Genomic DNA, 6,680 nt, shown 5'->3' on the forward strand with positions numbered 1-6,680 from the left:
GAAAAGACATGAAATGATTTGGCATTGTCTATAAATGTATGTAAGAAAAACAATTGAAATTTTCTTTGGAAGATGGACAAACTTATTGGAAATTTGAGAAACGTATATTTTTCCCTAAAATATTTTGCAAACATAAATTCTTGTGAGTAGACAGTTAAGAATTTTATTTGTTTATTTAAATCAATAAAAATATATCTTAAATATAAGAGGAAATACTCACTTCAAAACTTTAGCATGTACAGTAAAATGTTTTGTGTGCTGTACTCAAACTTCTTGATTTAAGGTGCAGAGACAATCGGAATAGCTTGGACTGCATCTGTAGAGCTCTTTTTACAATATTTTCGAAATGAAACTTGGGCAAAGTTTAGGCAAATATGGAATCATATCTAGCATGAACAACCTACCTGGACTATGACAATTTCTCGTATGTTTTACTTTGATTGAGTACGTTTAATGCTGTATTTTAGAGGGATTGACGTCACAAGAAGAGCGCAGGCTTGGTACCGATATTAAAAATATTATGTGTTATATCATAAAAAGCTATCAGCATAGTTTTGTAAATATTTTGTGCAATTTTAAAAAGATCTTTCCGCGTTTTGCAAAGCTGTTTGCAGATGAAGTTTCAAAAATTTAGCAGAGAAAGAGAAGAAGAAAATGGAGAAAGCCTCGGAAAGGTGTTTGACTTTTGCCAAGCGACACGAGCTTTGCAATTTGTGTGGCCCAGATGTCGGGTTTATTATTTTTCTGCAAATAGGGTAGCGTTTCTAAAATTTAATTCCCAGATATTCTGCCCCGTGCCTGCTTTCAGAGCATTTTTTTCCTTAATTAAAGGGGTGTTCCGCTACCGGTCCATTTAAGGCGAGTGGAGCAAAGCTAGTCTTACCTCTATAAGATTTATTTTACATTAAGATAATATATATTCTTCTTACATTATTTATATTGCTTATTTTATGGAGTGTTATTGTTCTTTCTTAATTCTATGTCATTTGGTTTGCTGCCTAGAAGATGAGTGGAAAGACACATCTTTTGTGTTTGGTTTGTAAAGTTGGAATTGGAATTGGAATTGTCAACCAGGGATAAATATGTGATTCCAAAAGGGCCAAAGACACAAGTTTATTAACTACCATTGCTGCAACAAGAACATGGTCTATCACATTTTTGTCTTTGCGTTTTTGACACAATATAAAAAGAAAAAATTGTATAAAACGCTACAAAAAAAGAGATGCAATGAACCTAACAAATAAAATGAACAAAAAATTACAAAGAAACCCTTTTCCAAAATAGATGAAAAATAAGGAAAATTGTGTGAAGAAAGAAATTTTACTGAATAACGATTGACTTAGACAATGGATCACAGAGAACAACTAGAACATTACCGAATCCAATGGAAACTATGTTACCTGTAGCATAGAGTTGCATTTGAATGTAAAAAAAAAAATCACCTTGAAATGGTGAAAATTGTCGTGACACAATGGTTAAAACATGTTTTTAAGTTAGTAATTCATCAGACTTAAAAACTTGTTGATTTCATTTTTTTTCTAATCCTCAAAATGTCAAAGCTTCGATTCCATTCCCAATTCCTACTTTCTCGATGGAAGACTAGTATCCTCATTTTGGGCCAAACTTAGAAGACTACAATTATAATTCTGTTTTAAGATTTTTGACCCAAATACCAAATTTTACTAAACCTGATTTTGCATATCCCAATTCTGGTCCAATTCCATGAAACAAACGAGCTCTAAATAAAGAAATATTCACTAAATAAAGAAAATATTGAGAAAAAAACTTACGATCTCTTCTTTCCAAGAAATAATAATAATAATAATAATAATAAATAAATAACTTGTTAGTCACATTAATTACATATAAACCACAATATTAATGATATTATTTAACTTTTTGCAATAAAAGTGAATGAATTAATGGGGTTAGTGGAGTTGATTCCTAGGCTTTGTAGAGTTGATTATTGTCTTTTCAATTTTTTATAATTTGTAAATTACCATAAATAAGTTGTCATAATCCTAAATTTTGACACAAATCATTGAACAATCTTGGCCTTTCCAGACTCGGTTGCATTTTGTGTGATTTATTGGAATGCATACTTTTCACATCCTCTATATCCTTGGTTATTTACACTAACAATGATGTCAGTTCCATGCCCTTCTTCATGGCCTCAAGCTCTTCGAAGCAAAACATGTAACATATCAAGAAATAGAAGGAGATTTCTTAGTAGTAATCAATGCAATGTGTCATTAATCTACTCTTAGTTGATGACTTCAAGCTTTGCTTAGCTTCTCCTACTAATCCTCGAGAGAATTCACAATATCATGGTGTGTTGTCCTAAAAAGTGTACACTTATTTTTTAAGACCTTTTAACAATCTCCTAGATTTGTGAATGCATTTATGCTCAAATTGTTGTGTTTCCTCAAGTTTCTTTTCCATTTTCAACCCTTCTTTCTCATCCTCGAGATCCTAGTGGTCATCTCGAGGCTCATAAGCTCTTAAGTAAGGGTCAACATTGTCCCCTACCCTCAAGTTAGGGAATAGCTCATCCCTTACCCTCTAGTAAGGGTTGAGGTCATGCCTTAGCTGAGTTGTTTTCCCTTGGATCTGAGACAAATCTTGAGATTTTCAATTTGTTTTGCCACCCAGTGTAGTTGACCCTTTCGATTTTGATTATGAAACTGCTATAAAAGGAAGTTAACTTATTTCATTTGAGTATCCACTATAATCCATTATGATCTAAGGGAATTCATCATTATTGTGCACAACCATGCTATCAATTTCAAGTGCAAGATCCAATCAAGTCATCATCCATCCAAGCAAGCTTTCAAAGTGCATTCAAGGAGTTCAAGCCAAGCAAGCAAGGATTCATTGAAGGGTCTCATTTCCATGTCAACAATTATGAATTTCCTTCTAAAGATCTAGTGTCTTTCTTCATTGGAGATAGTGGAGTTGGCCATCAAAGAAGGAGATCCACATTCATCAACCTTGCACAAGCATTTAAGTGTTCAAGATCATACTTACATTCATAGATTGATGATTTGACAGTGGCAAATCTATTGCATTGGTGAAGACATCTTACATTATAATTCTACATGTTTCATACATCTACATATAAGAATTCATACATCTTTGTGGATAACGGATCCAGATCTATCCATAGAGATTTGATAAGTGAGGTGAATATTTACATTTGTCTTGCTTTTACATATATTTTTTCATTTCAAGGTTAATTCCTAAGCAAGGGCTTGACCAAGGAAAACCCCTCCCCCCTCCCCACTCCACCCCCTCCCCCGCCCCCACAAAAAAAAAACCATTGTTCTTGTGCACACATCCATATCTATAGGTTTTTTGAAGGGGCGAATTCGGATTTGGAAACTAGGCTTTTAGATCTCTAGTCAAGTTTTGAATTTCAAAGGACAAGCTCATCTATGACCCAGGTCATCTTTGACCCTCAAGTCATACCTATCCAGAGACATTTAGATTCTTAGATTCTACATATATTAGTTTTCATGTCCCAATTCAGATATGTTTTAGTGTTTATCATAGTTTACTACCTAGTTCTCAAATTTATAGTGGTCTCTCCTATTGACCGTTATGGCAAGTTTTGTTTCTCATTTTCCATTTCATAGTATTTACTTTGATGTATCATATCTGATCCTTACAAATACTTTGTTGTCATATGTGTTCTCCATTACTTGCATTTTAATTGGTTAATCTATGTGTACTAAATTTAAACACAATCAAATTAATCAATAATACAACAATAAGGAGAAATAACATCCTATAGAAAGAGATCCTGTAAGTAAATTGTTAGAAAGTAAAGTTCACCAATATAACTGAGAGGGTGGGTGAATCAATTATATGCTTTAAAAAATGTTTATCAACTTTACCAATTTTGAAACATGTAATTGCCATGCAATGTGACACAAGATGTATTTGTTAGAGAAACAGGTTAATTTAATTTAATTTATTAAATTACCTTTTCCCCCTTCTTAAGATTTCACTTTATGCACCTTGCATTCACATTTAATAAATAATTAGTGATTATTAAATGACTTTTACCTTTTATGTTACCCTTTTTTAGGTTTCAATCTCCTTTTATAAGGATTGATCTTTTGTAATTATCTCTTAACTTTTTCATTTATGAGAATACAATTTGTGTATTTTCAGAGCAAAACCCTTACCTCTTCTTGCATTTTTCTTCTATGTGACATGGTTTTACATGTAGGTATTCTTCGGGCTTTATGGATTTGTATTGATCAAATCATTCATGGTATCAGAGCTAGATCTGTTGTAGCTTATTCATTATTTGGAGAAAAAGAGGAATTAGGGTTTGACAAAACAAATTTGGTATTTTTCAGGTATTTTTTGTGAAAGTAGGGGGGTCTCTAATTTTTGGAGCACTTTGAGGCCAAATAGACCTCACGGTTGGATTCAGAAGGCATCAAAAACCCCATTTTCATATAAAGCTTGTCGATTTTGGACAACATTGATCTGGGAGGCAATTTTTTTTTTCATAATAAGGTTGTGCGACCTCTGGCATGCATATCGAGATGCATATTAAAAAATATTAAAAAAAAAAAAAAAGAAGCATTTCCATGCAATGTGGTTAGAAAAACTGTAGCGATTTTCCTAAATCACATGGTGTTTCTTATACACCATTGCAATTTACTCACACATCGATGGGTTTTGTTTTTTGGTTGCTGCTTTGCACTTTTCTGGCTTGCTTACCTTTTCTGGCCACCGTCAAACATGTTCCAACACCGATCCTTCCCGCGATCATCGCTCCTCCAAAGCTACACTTGCCCGCCACTCTACGAGGGTCTTTTTTTGATCCAAAAGAAGTACCGAAAAGCTGGTTTAGATATGGAGATGATGGAGTAGGTATTTTTTGGATTTATTTTTAATTTTGTACCTATTTTTGTGCTTGAAGTCCATTGATGACTTCTATCTTCCAAGGGCATAACTTCTTTGTTATATCTCCATTTCTTGATCCGAAAAAAGCGTCGAAAAGCTCTTCTCGAGCACTTTGTAGATTCTCTATTATTTTAATAGTATTTTATGCCACGTATTTGTGATTCATATTTGAAGCTTTTTTTCTCTTCTCTCATTTACGCATTCCTTCTAGCAGCTGGGGTTTGATTTTTTGTATTGTGGGTTAGTGTTTTTGTTATTTACATCAGTAAATTAGATTTTTTTAAAGATAATCCAACACCTTCTAAAATAATGGCCGAGACCTCTTCTTGTCTAGAACTTTTGACCCCTCATAACTATCACACGTGGAAGACTTTGATGACACAACTTCTTTGATCAAAAGACTTGTGGTCTTGTTTAGATGTAGTGCAACCAGTTTTATAGAGGCCTTTTGAGGTCATGCAACATAGGAACAAGATGGATGAGGCAATAAGATTGATTTCTTTATAGGTATCTGATAGTCTACAATTTCATTTTGATAAGTGCAATACCCCTCTTGCTATGTGGACCAAGCTTGAAGGCTTGTTTGGTACAGTGAATGAGTTCAAGGCACTTTAGATTGAGGCAGAGCTTGTCTCTCTTGTACCATATTATTTTCCTTTTATTGAAGACTTCTTGATGAAGTACAATCAACATAGATCTTTATTGCATGGTTGTGGGAAGGCCAAGACTAACACTGAGTTCATTTATCTTATTCTTTCTAAGCTTCAAGGAAACTTTTAGATTTTTGCTTCTACTTTCTATTCCACCAAAGATGCTTTGGGTAATAGATTTACCATGCCATTCTTTGAGGTTTTTTGTGATCGTTTGACTTGAGAAAAATCTGATCTCTCTCAATTGGATTCTCTCACAAGCTCACAGACTTATGCATTGATAGCTCAACCATCTTCAGGGACGAAGGAGAAGACACATAAATCTCATTCTATAGAGTCTCAAATTGATCTAACACTCATAGTTCATTAGGGCCACCTCCTCCTAAGGGGGTAAACCAAAGCCAGAAAGACCAAAGTGTGCTTATTGTAATAAGCCTAATCACGATGAGTCACATTGCTATGAGAAGAAGTTACATGGCTATGCCAAATAGGTTTTAGATTTGACAACTCTCCTTTAGAAGAGAAACATTGATATTCCTTCTACTTCTTACATATTTTCTTCATCATCATCATTTCAGTCAGATGGTAAAGATATAGGAAAGGGTCATGCACTATGTGCAACTACTATTCCTCATTCTTCTAGACGGTTACTAGATTCAGGTGCTTCACACCATATGGCATCTTCTTAGGATTTGTTCTCTTCTTTTGAGGCTTCTCCTACTCTACACATTTGGATAGGGAACAACATTGTTATGACTGTATGTGAGAAAGGTTATATTGACATTGATGATGGTACATTTTATGATGTACTTTGTGTTTCATCTTTTTCCTCTAAGCTTCTCTCTATTTATCATATTACACACAATGGGACAGGGAACAAATTTAAGTTTGCACAAGATTCAATGCACATCAAAGATAGTGAGACATATAATATTATTACTGCATGGATTGTTGATCATGCTTCCCACCTATATTCCTTCTCACACTTTGGTCCACCATCTCCATTATCAGAGACTAACTCCCCTTCTTCATGAGAGACTACTGAGGTGAAGTTGGGTCACTTGAACTCATGTGTTGTTCCTAAGACCAATGTTGTGAGTTTTACAT

The sequence above is a fragment of the Cupressus sempervirens genome, chromosome 3, assembly GCF_028749045.1.
Source record: "Cupressus sempervirens isolate cs-2001-9-10 chromosome 3, ASM2874904v1, whole genome shotgun sequence".
In the NCBI taxonomy this organism is placed as follows: Eukaryota; Viridiplantae; Streptophyta; class Pinopsida; order Cupressales; family Cupressaceae; genus Cupressus; species Cupressus sempervirens.